Raw genomic sequence first — 16,864 nt, forward strand, 5'->3', positions numbered from 1 at the left:
CTTTATAGTAAGTTTTCAAAAAGAGGGCTGAATCCATCATGAACTTGAGATATAAGTTATGAGCTTATTCCACTTTGGAAAAGTACAGGGTGATCTGCAGGAGCATGGTGGCGTTTGCTTATGCAGTTTGTTCTCTCAGCTGGTTGCAAGGAAGGCTGCCTGCCAAAAAGTCACCTTACAGAAATGGGCAGCAGCTTAACTAGATGGACTTTGAAAAAAAATAGTGTTGGTATTTTTGGAAGGTGCTATGTATTCTGCATTGAGTTCTGTTGTTTGATATATTTAAGCAGAGAGATTTATTAAATAAAAACATTTTGTTCACTGTCTGATTTTGAGAATGGAAGTTTTGAAAACATTTGGCTCCCAGCTTCTCCTGCAGATAAGCTATTTGAGGTGTGTGGTTCCTCATCTTCCCATCTCTGTTCCCTTAAGCTTCCTAATATCATTATCTTCTCTTCTCTTTTTTTTTCCCCTCCCTTTCTCATAGAATCATCCCTACTACATACTGAATTTGTCCCTTGCTTCCATTCTTTCCATTTTCTCCAGGATGTTGTTGTGGTAAACATTCTCTCTTTCTTCTCCCTCCCTCTCTCTCCTTCTCTCTATCTCTGTCTGTCTGTCTCTATCTCTCTCTGTCTCCCTCCTTCCCTCTTCCTCCTCTTTTTTCTTCTCTTCTTCCTCTTTTGTTCTTTTTATCATCCTCCTCCTCTGTCTCTCTCTTCCACCTTCTCTTTCTCCCTCACCCCTCTCTCTCCTCTGCTTTCCTTCCTCTTTTTCTTTACTCCATCCTTTATTCTCCTTGCTTTTCTCTTTCCCTGCCCCACTCCCATGTTTCTTCAGTTTCTTTCTCCACTAATTCATTCCTACCTCTCTACACATCTACCAAGTTCACTCTACACTTTAAAAACATCTGTCTTTGGCCCTTCTGCCATATCATCTATAACCCAGTCTTTCTGTTCTTCATTGCTAGAATGTGTTTCAGTGCATCACATAAACCCTGATAGATACACAGGTCAGTCTCTCTCAATGTAGAATCCTGGAAACAAGAGAGCCTAGAAGAGTGATTGCAATCAATATTACATGAAGTCTTAACTCTTGAGTACTTGACTGTTCATTAAGAGAGGAAGGATGTGTAATTTAACTTTAATATCAGTGTCCACAGCTTTTAAAAAAATGTTAATAAAAATAATTCACATTTAGGCTCCTTAAGGTTTACAAAGTGCTTTACACATATCCTCTTCCATAATCTTCACAATAGCCTTGGGAGGTAAGTGCTATTATCCCTATTTTACAAGTGAAGAAGAGTCTCACAGCTCCTGTCTGAGTAGGAGTCAAACTCTGGTCTTCCTGACTCCAAGTCCATCTCATTCACTGTGCCACAACATCCATCTGAAATTGTCTTTATTTATAAGTTGTGATTATTGTGTGAGTTGGCCTATGGATTCTGCTTTTTTCAGAGTTATCTATTACTTTATACAAATCTTTCCAAATTTCTTTGAATTTTTCCTATTTATTTATATTATTAAATTTTTTTTTGGGGGGGGGGGGGCAATTGAGGTTAAGTGACTCATCCAGGGCCACAGCTAGTAAGTGTTAAGTGGCTAAAGTCAGATTTGAACTCAGGTGCTGCAGACTCCATCTGCTCTATCTCCTTAGCCATGGAGCTGCCTCAAATTCTTCCTATTTATTGAGTTCCTTATGGCACAAAATATTATATATATTCATTGACTACAACTTAACTATTCTCTAGTCGTTGGGCATACTATTTATTTTCAACATTTAGCTCAGTGCTCCTAGCATTATATTTGTACAAATAAGTCTTTTCTTGCTTTCAATCAATTCTTTCTGATATAAGCTTAGTCAAAGCTTTGGGTCAAAGATAGTAAATAATTCTGTGACTTTTTTTTGCGTGTTTTTTAGTTTATTTTCCATCATAACTGTACCAAGGGACAGCTGGAGCAGCCAGTGAATTAGTATGCCAGTTTTTCCACAGCTTTACCAACACTGAATTTTTCCTTTTACCATCTTGCCAGTTTGATGGGTGTGCAGTAATTCCTCATGGTTTTTTAAATTTGCATTTTTCTTATTGTTTGTTGTTAATTTTATTGACAAAATTATCCAAGCTCAGGCCAGTAAGCATATATTAAGTATCTTCTAAAGTACCCAAGGCCTTTTGAGGATATAAAGACAGAATCAAAAATATTCTCTGTCTGTCAAAGAAATGTAAACAATATATATGATGATTTTTTGAGGAAGGAGCAATCACTATTAATGTTACCAAAGGTTTTGCATAGGAAATGCCATATAGTCTGAATCTTGAGTACGTTCTAGGTACCAGAAACACTGTGTATAAGGGACTGAAGCAAGAGATTGAGTGCTGAGTTAGGGAAAGATCGAGTAGATCATAGACTGTGGAATAAGCCTGAGAAGTTGGTTAGTCAGTAAACTCTTAATAAGTATCAGCTATGTGCCAGGCATTGTACTAAGCACAGGGGACATAGAGAAAGACATAACAGTCCTTGCACTCATGGAGCTCACAATCTAATGATGGAGACAACATGCACACAACTCTGTACAAGCAAGATATTTACAGATTAAGTTGGAAATCATAATGGTAAGGTACATGAATTTAAGACAAAGACTTCCTGTAGAAGATGGAATTTTAGCCAGGTCTTGAAGGAATATAGGAAAGCCAGGAGATAGTTGTGAGTAGAGTGTTACAGGTAATAGGAGGATCAGCCAATGAAAATTTTTCAAGTTGAAGGGTGAGGGTGTTTTGTTCAAGGAACATAAGGAAGCCAGTGTCATTTGAAATCAGAGTATATGGAGGAATGTAAGGTCTAAGGATCCTAGAAAAGTAGAGGGGCCACTAGGTTATGAATGTCTGAAAATGATCATGAGCCGGTGAACTTGTGTGTGTGTGTGTGTGTGTGTCTGTCTGTCTCTGTATATATGAGAGACAGAGAAAGAGAGACATAGTAGAATGGAGCCAGATTCTAAAGGGTTTTTTTTTTTTTTTTTTTTTACTCGATAACATTTTATTTTTCCAATTATATGTGAAGATAGCTTTCAACATTCATTTTTATATCATTTTGGGTTGCAAATTTTTTTTCTTTCTCCTCCCCACCATCCCTTTCTCAAGACAGTAAGTAACCCAGTTATATATGTACAATTATTTTAAATATATTTCCATATTAGTCATGTTGTGAAAGGAAAATCAGAACAAAAAGGAAAAACTACAAAAAAAAGTCAAACAAAAGAAAAGTTGAAAATAGTATGCTTCAATCCACATTCAGTCTCCATAGTTCTTTATCTGGATGTAGAAGGCATTTTCTATCCTAAGTCTATTAGATTCTCTTAGATCACTGTACTGCTGAAAAGATCTAGGTCTGTCTTAATTGATCATCACACAGTCTTGGTGTTGCTGTGTACAATGTTCTTTCTTCTGGTTCTGCTGGCTTGACTTGGCATCAATTCAATTCATGTAAGTCTTTCCAGGCTTTTGTGAAATCAGTCTGCTCATCATTTCTTATAGAAAATTTACATTACATTTATATATCCTAACTTATTCAGTCATTGCCCTGTGAATGGGCATCTTCTCAGTTTCTAATTCTTTGCCATTACAAATAGAGCTGCCATAAACATTTTTGCGCATGTGGGTCCTTTTCCCTCTTTTATGATCTCTTTGGGATACAGATCCAGTAGTGACACTGTGGAATCAAAAGATATATATAGATATATAGTTTTATAGCTCCTTGGGCATAATTCCAAATTACTTTGCAAAATGGCTGGATCAGTTCATAACTTCACCACTCCACCAACAATGAATTAGTGTTCCAGCTTTTCCATATGTCCTTCAACATTCATTGTTATCTTTTCCAGTCATCTTAACCAATCAGAAGTTGGTATGAAGTGATACCTCAGAGTTGTCTTAATTTGCATTTCTCTGATATAGTGATTTAGAGCATTTTTATATGATTAGAAATGGCTTCAATTTCTTCATCTGAAAATTGCCAATTCATATTCTTTAATCATTTTTCAATTGAGGATTCTAAAGAGTTTTAAACACAGGCTGAGTAATTTGTGTTGTATTTCCAAAATCAATAGAGAATCATTGAAGTTTCTTGAGCTGGGCAGTGACACGATCAGATTTATGCATTAGAAAGATTATTTTGGCAACTGTGTTGAGAATAGATTGGACAAGGAAAGACCAGAAGGTTGGAGTTTCATTTGAGAGGTCTTTTTAATAGTTCAAATGAGAGTGAGGCCTGAATTGGAGTGGTAGTAGCTGTGTTAATGGAGAGGAGGCTGGATTTGAGAGACAAACTTGTAGAATTCATTCAAACTTTGTAGCGAACTGAATATGAAAGGGTGTTGTGAGTGGAGGGGAGTTAATGTGACTCTGAGGTTACAAAGCTGAATAACTGAATGATGATACTTGTAAAAGAAATGGGGAAGTTAAAAAGAAGATGAGTTTAGATGATTTATTATGTTTTAGACAAGATGAGTTTGAGATTCTTATGAAAAATCTGTATGGTGATATCACAACATTATCAAATGGTAATTGGTGATGTCAGACTGGATATAAGGAAAAGGATTAGAGAAGATAATTAAACCTATGGAAGTGATGAACTTACTGAGGGGGTAGTATTGAGAGAGAAAAGGGAACCTAGTTGAGAGCCTTGGGTGCCTCCAGACAGATGCTTCCATTTCCTCACCATCTTTTTTCCCTTCAGTTCCCTATACTCTAATTTCTGTTCCTATCATTCGACTGAAATTGCTCTTTCCAAACTTGATATTGATCTTCACTTCTTTCTATTTAAGAGTCATCTTTCCTTTGAGTTCAGAGACACAGCATCCCTCTTGGTTCTCCTTCTGCCTCCAATTACACGTGTATCCACTTCCCATCTACTTAATGTGGTCAGTTTTGGACTTACATCTCCAGTTGCCTACAGAACATCTCCATTTGGATGTCTATTGACAACAATGTTGAGTTCAACTTGTCCAAACCAGAGCTTTATTATCAATTCCTTTGAAGCCTGTTCACCTTCTGACCTTACATTTTGCCAGTGCTAATAGTATCACTATTAATCTAATCTTCCATTTTCAAAACTTTGAGATTATTTTTGATATTTCTCTCTCCCTCAGTCCATAACCAATCAATTGCCAATTCCTGTTAATTCCATATTTCTACCTTTTTATCCCCAATTTCTTTTCCACTGCTGCCAGCTGAAAGCAGGATCTCATAAATATTTGTCTTAATTATTGTAATAGTCTCCTTTTTTGTTTTTTAAGCTTTTTATTAGAAATCTTGCTTACCACTTTTATTTACAAATATACTCCCCTTTTCTGTACCAACTCAGAGAATACAAAAAATAAAAATGATACAGGGAAAAAGAAGTTTAGTAAAACTAACCAACAGATTAGCCAAATCTAAAAATATCTTCAATATACCATGCCTATTGTTCCCCACCTCTGGTAAGAAAGGCTGAATATCTTTTTTCTCCTCTCTTCTTCTGAATCATTATAATAATTCTTCTTACTTCTACTTTGCCATTCTCTTCTTAATTTGTCCTTCATACTGCTATAGGTCTTTTTACATGTCTTCTTTATAAAGAGCTTTGATTATGTAGTTCCTTTTTTCAAAACTCTTTAATAGCTTCTTATTGCCTATGTGTGAATTTCAGACTTAATTGTTCCACATTTGAGTGCTGCTTTATCTTTCAAGAATTCCATATTTTCTTTTCTTCATCCTCCCCTATCACCCCTTTCCCAAGACAGTAAGAAATCCAGTTATATATGTACAGTTAATTTAAATATATTTCCATATTAGTCATGTTGTGAAAGGAATTTTCTTAGTACATATTCTTAGTGTCACTTAAACTGAACTATTTGCTTTCCTCCTCCTCTAACTTTGTGCATGTTTTTTTCCCCCTTGCCTCAATTTTCACCTGATGGATTCCTCTGCCCTTTGAAACCCAACTCAAATGCTGTCTTCTCCATAAAATTTTCCTTGTACCCTATTGATCATTACATTTCCTCTAGGACCTCAGTTCACATCCTGTTTTGTAAACCTTTAATATATGCCTGTAATATTGTATATTAAGGTTATCTGTGTTTGCATTTTGTTTCCTTGATGTAGATTGTAAACTCCCTAAAAGGGAAAAACTTGTGTGATACTCTGCACATAATAGGTGCTTAATAAATGTTTGAATGAGTAGCAATGGAATATTTAGTAATCTATGAATGGTTAGGACAGTGAATCTTATAGATAAGTACATTTTGATCACTTTAGTTTTTCCATGTTTAGAAAGAAACTACCACTTTTTTGTTGTATTATGTGAATTGTGTTATTTATTTTTTTTTTTTTTTTACTTGTTGATCTTAGTGAAAATATAAAACTGAATTTCCTTTGTGGGATCACTTGATTTGTGGGTTACTTTAATGTAGCTCTTTATGTTCTAATTAGTATTTCTATATGCCTGTGATTAAAAAAAAAAATCTTATATGTTTCAGTCCCTCATGTTCTATACTTTAGACATATTAGGTGTGTGCTTCAGTCCCTCAGAGTGTGGTTATCACCTCTAATTATTCAATTATTATATACTCTTTATATACTCTAACTACTTAAAATAAGTTTGTGCTGAAAGAGTTGATTTTAAACAACAGCATCTAAAAATAGCATTCTTTTATATCTTTTAATTTAATTTAGTTTTTAATTCCAAATTCTTTCTCATTTCCTTTTTCTCTATCACCTATTGAGAAGGCAAGAAAAGCAAAACCACTCTCAGATATGTATAGAAGTGTGAAAGGTGTTAGCCATGTCCAAAAATTTTTTCTTTTTCATTTTGTTTAATCATGAATCCTTTGGAATTGTAGTTAGTCATAGTGATGATCAGTTACTAAGTTTTTCAGAGTTGATTATTTTCACAGTATTGGCGTTATTGTGTTATTTTCCTGGTTGTGCTTACTTCATTTTGTACCAGTTAGTATAAGTCTTCCCAAACTTTTCTGAAGTGTTCCCTCTTTATCATTTCTTATAGTGCAGTTGTATTCCATCATATGTACATACCATAACTTTTTCAGCTGTTCTTAACTTGTGAATATTATCTCAATGTCCAGTTCTTTGCCACCACAACAAGAACTGCTATATTTTTGTACAAATGTGGATACTTTTCCTCTTTCCTTGATATCTTTTGGACAGATTCTTTTTTTCATGCTGTGCTGCTTTTCACACACAAAGTCAGTGCTGCTGTTACTTATTTTTAGTCTTGTGGATAGATTTGCCCTGATCCATAATTTTGGAGATGGCTGCTGGGGATTAAAGGACTGTGGCTATAGATTGAATAGAGAAAATTAAGTGGTTCGTAGGAATAGAGTCCATGATTTTGGCTTCATTAGCCACAAAATTTAGTGGGACAGAAATTTTTTTTTTTAAATCCATAAAAGCTAAATCTGTAGCTTATTTTGTAGAAGATTTAGTACTTAGTTATATTTTAAAGTGGCTTTTTTGATCTTGCATGATCAGTCTCCTGTAATTGTTAGTGAAACATGTAAAGAAAGTAAGAAGGAAATAAAGTTGAGAAATCTACTGTGGTGATTTCTGACCATATTACCCCTAACTGTATGACTGTCTTACAACATTCCCCTAATTTTTTGAAAAAATGTCCAGTCTTGCTTCTTGAACAGTTGTTGTAGAGTTGGTTTTTTAGGAAGTCTTTGAAGACCAAAAAAAAAATCACCCAGTGGCAGATATTTGTCAGTTTCACTCTGAAAACCTCTGAAATTCCTGTTGTACTATGTGGTTTATGTTATCAGAAGTGATAAGGGCTTGGTTGTTGTCTTTATCTTTGCAAAAAGGCAAGTGATTATTCTTAGAATTCACCCAAAATAAGACCTTTTTTTTTTTTTTTTTTTTTTTTTTTTTTTTTTTTAATATCAAAATGGTTATTTCTTATTCTTTTCCTTCCTACACTATTTTGGCATAAATTTGAAATGCTTGGGACACATGTTTATCCTTTAAAAACAAATTTAGTTTATTTTTTAATTTTAATTTTAAGTCCTTTGAATGGAAGAAAACTATTTTTAATTGTGCCCATATTGAATACCATATTCTCATTTTAAACATGTAATTTTGTAGCTCATAATAGAAAGTAAAATAGTCTCCACATAATACTGTACAATAACTGTACTCGAACAACTTAGAGCACAGCATATTAGTACATTTTTCAAGTAGTAGAATTTTTCCTGATCCCAGGGTCTTATTAACAATTCTTGGTTTGCCATTTTCTTCTCCAGCTAAGAGCTGCCATCTTCCAGATAAGGAAACTGAGGCAAAAACAGGATTAAATGACTTGACCAGCTAGTAAGTGTCTAAAGCCAGATCTGAACTCAAATAAGAGGAGTCTTCCTGGTTTTAGGCCTGGTACCTTTATTCACTGTGAAGATGTTAGAAGTCATGTCGTCTAAACTCCTCATTTTATAGATGAAAATTGAAGCCCACATAGTTGACCCAATCAAAGTCACCTAGATTAAGTAAATAGTAAAGTTCAGATTTGAACTAAGGTTTTTAAACTCCAAACCCAATTATTCTGTTGTACAATAAAATTTACTGTGATTGTCTCTTTAAATGACCCTTAATATTCAGAGAATCAGGATTCTACCTTTTGTATTATTTTGTATTAAAAGAGAAATAGATGAACTTTCTCATTCTCTAATTGCCTAGTAGTATGCATGTATGTGTGCTGTTATGCATGTCCTGAAACGTTTAGGCATATTTTAAAATAAACTAAAATAAATCTAACTGAAATTTTTTGTCTTTGTAGGATTGTAGAACATCCTGCCTTTGTATTATAAGGTTTTGAGGTTTGGGGATTTTTTCCCCATTCTGGTGTTCCTCTTCTGTGAAATGATAAATTGTAAAAGACAGATTAGTCTGATTTATGTTTATCTCACTGTGCCTTTGTTTCCTAATTAGTGAGGATGGGGAGTCATGGTTAAAAAAAAAAATCCTTTTTTTTTTTTTTAAGGATATTAATGCTATTTTATTAGGTTGGGTCACATGATAATAATTAAAAAAAACCCAAACCAACCACTTTCTGGCAAAGTTTGCATATAAGTCATAATCAAAAGCCCGATGTGTGGACATTGAACATAGTAGCTTACCACAATAGATGGGGCTCTTTGAATCATTTTCTTCTTCATATTTGGCTGCTGTCTTTAAATGTTAAGAACTTATTTCAGTCAGATGGGTTCACTAGGGAAGTAGCATTGCATAATGAAAAGGACACTGGCCTACAATCAGGAGTTCTAGCTCTGCTACTAACTCTGGAAAAAGGCCATCTTAAGCAGGGAACAGCTCTTTGGATATTTTGGTCTTTTCCCTCCCTGTTTAAGAGCTGACCAGCAATCCATAAACACTTGTCAGTTTCTTAACCATAGCTAAGAGCTTAAGATTTGGCTCTACTGGATGAGTTGTAACTTTCTTTTATTTGCTACTCTTTCTTTTAAGTGAATTATTCTCTTAGAGAGTAAAAAGGAATCTTAACCTTTGGGTCACTAGTTATTTTTGATGTTAAGTAGATTTTGATAGAGTGATGAAAATCTGTACAATTTGACCCTTTTGATGTCAGTTTTTGTGTATGAGTAAATCAAGAAACAGACCTAGAATTGTGATTTGTTTTTCAAGATATAGTACTTCTCAGTCTTCTTGTCTACAACAGGTAGAAACTTGTTAAAAGTGTGATGATAAAAGAATGTTGCAGAATGAACAGTGTGTGAGCTATCTAAAATATTTAATAGGGCAAGAGATCTTTACCATTTTGTGTGCTATGGACCCCTTTGGCCATCTGGCAGAGCCCTGTGGACCCCTTATTAGAATCATGCTTTTAACATAAAATACATAGGATTACAAAAGGAGTCAAATATATTGGAATGCAATTATCAAAATGTTTACGAAACAATACAAGTTCATAGAGTTCAGGCTAAAAAGCCTAGTCATAAGAAGGCAAGAAGGGGGAAGGACAAAATTACTTTCTACAAATTCAATGAGCATTTGATTGCAATTTGGGTGTTGTTATCTTGTAAATACTTTTTGTTTGTATCTTGTACTTTGTTCTTTGTTTCTGACTGAACAGTGCCCCAAATTTATGTGGGTGAGTGGAAAGAGAGGCAGGGTAAATGTTGAAATTTTCAAAGTTTTCCTTGGGTAGTAACTGGTTAAATAGGAGAATTATGTTATAGGAGAAAGTGACATTTTTCTGACAAGATTTCTGTTGGTATTTTTTTTCCTTCATAGCAGCAGCAGCTGTAGTAATTCATTGTATTTTCCTATTGAATTTTGATAGGCTTCTTGATTGCTACCTAATCTTTGACTTGGAGAGTTTTCTTGTTTTTAGTGTGGATTGGTCCTAACCTTATATTTTTACTGAGCCCTTTTTTTCATTCTAGAGTGACACATAAGATTTCAGTAGGGACCAGAGAGGCAGACCAGGCATATTAGGTGGGTGTTAATCAGCAAGTCTGGCCGCATTTCTGTGACATGTAAACTGGCTATAAAGAGGATGGTTTGGGAAAGGATTGAGAACTATTTAGTATTTGTTAAGTGTCCTGAGAGAAGAGAAGTGCAGAATATCTGACCAACAGTCAAAGCACAGCCCTTGAAAGCTAATGTGGTAGGACGCAGAAGAAGTTTTACTAACAAGTTTGTACTTCTCCTTCTTTGACCATGTTTATCGCTTGTACTTATGTCTCATGACACAGGAGAATAATAGTCGAGGGCAAAGTGCAGCAGAATTCCGAGAGAAGTACTCACTGAATGGAAGGGAAATAATACTGGATTTGCAGTCTGAAGCCTTGGGTTCAAATCCTACCTCTTTCTAGCTTCTTGGATGATCACAGACAAGTCACAACTGCTCTGGACCTTGGTTTCCTCATCTGTAAAATGAGGAGATGATATTGGACTGAACAAGCCAAGATGAGCTCCCAAGTCTTTTCCTACTTTAAATCTGTGACTTTGTATTGTTATCTGTATTAGGTGTTTGCTTAAATACAGTGTCATTAATAGGGAGACAGTTTGATGAATGAAAGGGAGAGACCACCCTTTGTGGGTCAGATGTTTAATTGCAGATTTAAAAAGACAGCTCTGTGTTAAAGTGATGAAGCAGTTCCTTATTTTAATAGTCTAATCTTTATTCTTAGCTAGCCTCTTCCAACCTGTCATCAGGCCAGTAAACAGGCAGAGGAAATGCTTCCTAATGTGCTGCCAGGGGTCTGTTTTTCCCTAAATTGTGAGATCTTTTCACCTAGTTTGTAGGGAAAATTGGGTGGGGGTGGGGTAGGGTGGAGAGCCAGTTACAAAACACTTTTTAAGATAGACCATTCTAGTAGAATGTTTTATATCCAAAATTAGGATCTAGACCTGAAAACAGTTTGAATCACATTTGCTGTTCGGTACCATTAATATCACATCTATTTGTATAGAATTTTACAGTCTCCTATGTGTTTTGCAATTTGATCTTTACAACAGCATTCTGAGATAGACCATTTACAGACAAGGAACTGACTCAGCTCCCAGTGGTTAAGGTCATACCCACCAGGAAGTGAGGGGCAGAGCCAGACCCAGGACCCATGTCTCCTGACTCCAGCTTTGGGATTTTTTTCTTTCCTCTGTCTCTTCTTGGGGGAGGTGGATGCTGGACTAACTATAGTCAACTTTGTTATCTTCTTAATCACTAGAAGGCCTGGATTACTTTTTTTTTTTTTTTAAAAGGAGTTGGGGTTTGAGACATAAGGCCAAGCAGAAGTCAGAGACACTCATTCTTAGCCCAGTTACATTCTATGGAAAATGGTAGAGGGCTTGGGAAAGGTTCACAGATTGGATTCATGGCTTCCCATGAAAATTTGGGTGCTGGAGACAGAAGTTTGTCTATATAGGGAGGAGGGTTGTAAGTTCATATTATGTACCACATTTCTGGGCCCCCTCACCTTCCTGGCACTGAAAAAGCTACCTAGGGTAGGTGTGCCATAGGTCTCAGGATGTAGAATAAAAAGTAGCTTGGGGCTGAATCCTACTCTAAATTGAGTTTGGAAGGATTTGAAAAAGGTTTTGATTAGCCAGAGACCTCCTTCTGGGACCTTAAAATGACTGCTTTGTATTTCAGGTATGCTTTATTTAGTCTTTGAGTCTTAATGACAGCACTTAAATTAAAGTCTTTTCTTTATTAGAAGGTATAGGGATTTCCTGCCTTTTCTGTCTTCTGGCAATTAGGTAACCTTTAATGTAATCTTGATGACACATAGACCTATGCTATAGGTCTATGCCATAGACTGTGTAGGACCTCCTTGCTGCAGGACTTAGGACTGGGTGGTTGTGTTACTGCTTTTTCATTCAGAATAATGGTCCCTATTACTCTCTGCCCCCTAATCTGTTGAATGCAAACTCTTTCTTCATCTCTTTGATAGGCTGTAAATCAGCTTAACTATTTGCCCAAGTGGCTACACTAATTTCAGTTAGGATTTTACTTGAAGCCATTCCTATTAACTAGTCTAAGAACCATCTCATGGAAAGAGCAAAAACAAACAAACAAACAAACATTTGTATAGCACCTGTTGTGTTCCAGGAACCATGCAAAATGCTTTACAACTTTTATCTCAGATGAACCTCACAATATCTGTGTGAGGTGGTTACTGTTTTTATCCCCATTTTACACTGAGAGAACTGAGACACACAGAAGTTAAATGTAAATTGCCCAATGTCACACAACTGGTGTCTTAAGTTCATTTCTTAATTTTCCTGGCCCCAGATTTTCCCCTTACTTTTCCTGGGAGAAGATTGGGTATGATGGAAGAATGAGAATTTCATTAAAATGTAAAATGTGCTGGTGAGGCTGAATACACAAAGTAAATTTGGCAATAGCCTCTTGTCTCAGGGGATGATATTTTAGGTTTTTGGAAGTGAAGGAAGGGTGTGTAAAGAAGATTTAGGGAATTATCTTCCTCTTTGAGTAAGCACAGATGATGTAGTAGATTGTCTTTTATTGTATTTTCTTTCTGTTTTGATTTAGGTGTTTGTTTCTTTGCTGATTGTAAAAAAGCTATTATATCAAGCATCCATCTTTTGATCTCCAAAGCTTTTAAATGAAGGAATTCATTGCATGTGATTAGTGGTTATTGCCTGTAGATGGATGACCTTATAGGATTCCAGTTTTGACTTATGGGAGTGATAGGATAATAGGAAAAATGAGAGAAATTGGGCCATATTAAAGTCGATTTGATTGTTGTCTTTTGTTTTCAAGAAGGACCAAAATGACATTGCCATGTTAAGAGTCAAGATGAGGTGTATCTGACTGGCTGAGCAGATCGATATGAGCTCAGAACGCTCTGCCATTCCCTAATTACGCATTTCACATTTCTTCTAGGCTGATTCAATTCTGCTTTGCTCATAGAGCACAACATCTTCTCTGATTTATGCTGGGAGGTCCTGTGTCAGTGTCTCCCATGTTGTGCAATCAGTTCTAAAGTTCTTGAGACTTTGAGAGTGTCCTTGTATCACTTTATCTGATCAACATGTGAGCACTTGCCTTCTATGAGTTCAATTTTAACTTCTGGAAGTGAGGGGATAGTAGGAAAAATGAGAGAAATTGGTGCTAAGAAGGGACTCTATGAAAATCAGATAATACCCTTTAGAATGAATATGGTTCCTCAAAGTATCTTACCAGTGTAGTAAGTAAGGTACTGTGTTAAATACTATGGGATATTTGTAGCCATAATTTTTAATTGTTGTTTATTATTCTTTAAGTACTTCTAAAGATCTGCGAATTCCTCATAACTCTGCAGTTCACAGTAGAATCCCCTTAGTACGTTGTTTCATTAGTTACTTGTCTCTCCCCCCTCCATTCATATAATGATCAGACTATTGATATGCAGTAGGTATTTACTAAATGTTTATTGGATGAATGAATACCAAGATGAACAAGATAGCATCTCTTATCTTCAAGGAGTGGACAGATCTAATGGGGAGAGAGCAAAAACACCTTGAACATTAATAAATATGATACAAGGTAGAACATGATATTAATTGCATTAGAAAATAAACTGTGTTGTCAAGCTTAAAGGAGGGAGATGTCACTTCTCACTTGGAAGTAGAGAAAGGAAAATTTGATAGAGAAGATAGTATTTAAATCAGAAGAATGAGTAAAATTGAGAGACTTATTGTAAGCAAAGTCATGGAGATGGAGTTTGGGAAACAGTGAATTATCTAACTTGGTTAGATTGTGGGGTGTATGAAAGGAAATAAAACTGGAAAAGTAGTTTGGAGCAGGTTGCTGAGATCCTTGAATATCATGCTGAGGACTTTTGTTCATTAGGGAAGCATTGACAGTTTTTGAACAAGGGAATCTGTTATGCTAGCAGGGAAATCAGAATACTGCCCAGTTCCATTCTTCTGCCCCATTTATTATTGAATTTGTTTAGTATTCTTTTGTCTCCCAAATGTCCTCAGGAATAGGGCCTCTTATAATATCACTCTTAACTGTAGCATTTTAAGAGAGATGAAGGTGATGTGTGAATTCCTGTAACCATAGAGACCTCTTAATTCTTTAGATGAGAGGAGTGTTTTTTATTCTTTTGTAACTGAAGGAATGTCCAGTTTTGCATTAACCTGTAAAATATACAACATTCCTTTCACAGTTGAACCAAGTAAATGGTAGCAAATATGTTTAGAATGTAACCCTGATAACTCTTTCCTGTCATTGTTTGACATATTGACAAGTGGTCAACTTGTCCTCTTCATGTGAAAAGCAAACATGAAGACTGCAGCCTAAGTTAAAGGGTCTCACTTATCTGATTACAGGGTTTTCCTGGGTTTCTCTGACCATATGTAGGGGTCATTATCTTAAATCACTCTAGACTTTAATTTATAAAAGATGTAGGGTTTTTTTTTTTTTTTAATTAAGAAAAAAATCTGAAAAATCAAATGAAAAATGGCAGTTGAACAGATTTACGTGGTGTCTATTCCTAAAAATTTCAGACAAAGTAATTTTCCCTTAAATGACTAATAAAATCTATTGGTATTAGTTCAGAAATATTATTATTTAAATTTTCATTATTGCACAGAATAGCTTCATTTTTTTCTCCTTTCCAGCTCTTTAAACAAAACAAAAAACTCCTCAAATTTCCAGTCAGCTTTTCAAATATCTGAGTTGATGGGGACCAAGAGCACACTTTATGTATAAAATCCATTCCTTGTCTGCTTCACTTTTATTTATTATCTCTTTTTCTTCCTGTCTTATCTTTCCTTAGGGGTATTAACTAGTACACCATTCTACCTTCAGATGAAGGTGTTGATATGATAAAGTCACAGGCAGCAAGAATAGTGGAAGCCATGTGTTATATTGGAAAGAATGATATCTACTTGGTATTGGTTGGAAGTTCAAAATTAAAAAAAAAAAAGTCAAATTTTGGAGCCATAAGAGTCTGGATTTGAATTCTTGTTCTTCAGCACTTATTATTTGTGTGATGAGGAACAAAATACTTAATCTCTATGGGCCTCAATGTTAACATCTATAAGCTGGAAGAATTTGAATAGATGACCTTGGGATTTTTTCAGCGCTAAATCTGTGATTTTATAAAGTGAGAGAAGAAATCCTTGATAATACAAAAATGAGATTAGAAATCATTGAGTGTAGAATTTACTATAGTTTTGATTACTGACCCAATCTGAATTTACATCCAACTAATCGGAACTGTGAGGACTATTCTAATTTCTTCAAGAATTATTTCATCTTTATGTAATTGCTGGCTCTCTTTGGGATTTTGTATATCTAAAGTAGATTTCTGGTTATAAAGTGTCAAGAGTAGTGTGACTTCTAGTTCATTGCTTTCAGACTGATGAAGTAGGCAGTTTGAATGATCACCTTCCCTGTTTATACATGGCATTTAAGTTACTAGAGTCCAATAGAGACAGTTTCTGTATGGAAGGTTTGTAACTAAACTTGAGCACCCTTTTCAAGAAAGAAGAATTGATAGTTTGGTCAGAACAGAAAGAGAGGTCAGTTTTATGTGGTAGATAGACTCAGATGTCAAATTGGTTAGAGGACAGATGTGTGTGTTTTGTGGGATATCCATAGGAGGTTCCCCTTGGGCCATTTGCCCAGTAGTTTTTGCTACCTGGATCCTCCTCTTGTTAAGGTAGATTATTGGGTAAATTTTGTAGAACTTGGTTCGATTTCTGGATGTTGTGATTTAATTTTTGCCTGTTTTGTGTACACACTGACATTGGGGAAAGAATAAAGACACAGACTTCTGTAGAATCCAAGTGAAAAATGGTGTGTGTGTATATATATATATATATTCCAGTTCAGATTGAATAGACCAGGCTTTGAGTGGAAATCATACAGGAAAGAGATAAGGTGAATTGCAATAGATGGGGAAAATGAAGCAAATGGGTAGAAAGTTTTTTTCAATCTCAGTATCAGATAGACGATGCAGAGAAAAACATGATTTGGTATGAAGAGAAATTCCATTTAATTTTTAAGGAAATGATTTCCTCTAGAAGAAATTAAATACTGCAGTGAGAAGGGTAGGCTGTTTGTAGGATATGTGTACATATCAGAGAGTAATAAAAAGTACATCCATTAAATTGTACTCTGAAAACTAAAGAGATGAATTTGTAAAAAATTCCATTTAACAGAATTCCCCTGGGGTTACAAAGGACAATCGTTCTGTTCACATAGCAGGAGACACTTGTACTGGGCTTTGTACATAAATAGTTCAGATGAGGAAATTGGACTCTTTAGCCTAAAAAGCTTTGCTTCCCTCTTGACTTTCTCTGTTTCTCATACACTGTATAGCTGTTATATATAGG

The 16,864-nt window shown here is 35.3% G+C and overlaps 1 protein-coding gene across 1 annotated transcript in view; it reads left to right on the plus strand.

The window, feature by feature from the left end:
* SNX27 (sorting nexin 27) overlaps positions 1–16,864 on the plus strand; it is a 70,191-nt gene that overhangs the window by 7,069 nt on the left and 46,258 nt on the right. The gene's annotated exons all lie outside the window — the stretch shown is intronic.

Source organism: Sarcophilus harrisii, chromosome 4 (assembly GCF_902635505.1).
Source record: "Sarcophilus harrisii chromosome 4, mSarHar1.11, whole genome shotgun sequence".
Taxonomy (NCBI): Eukaryota; Metazoa; Chordata; class Mammalia; order Dasyuromorphia; family Dasyuridae; genus Sarcophilus; species Sarcophilus harrisii.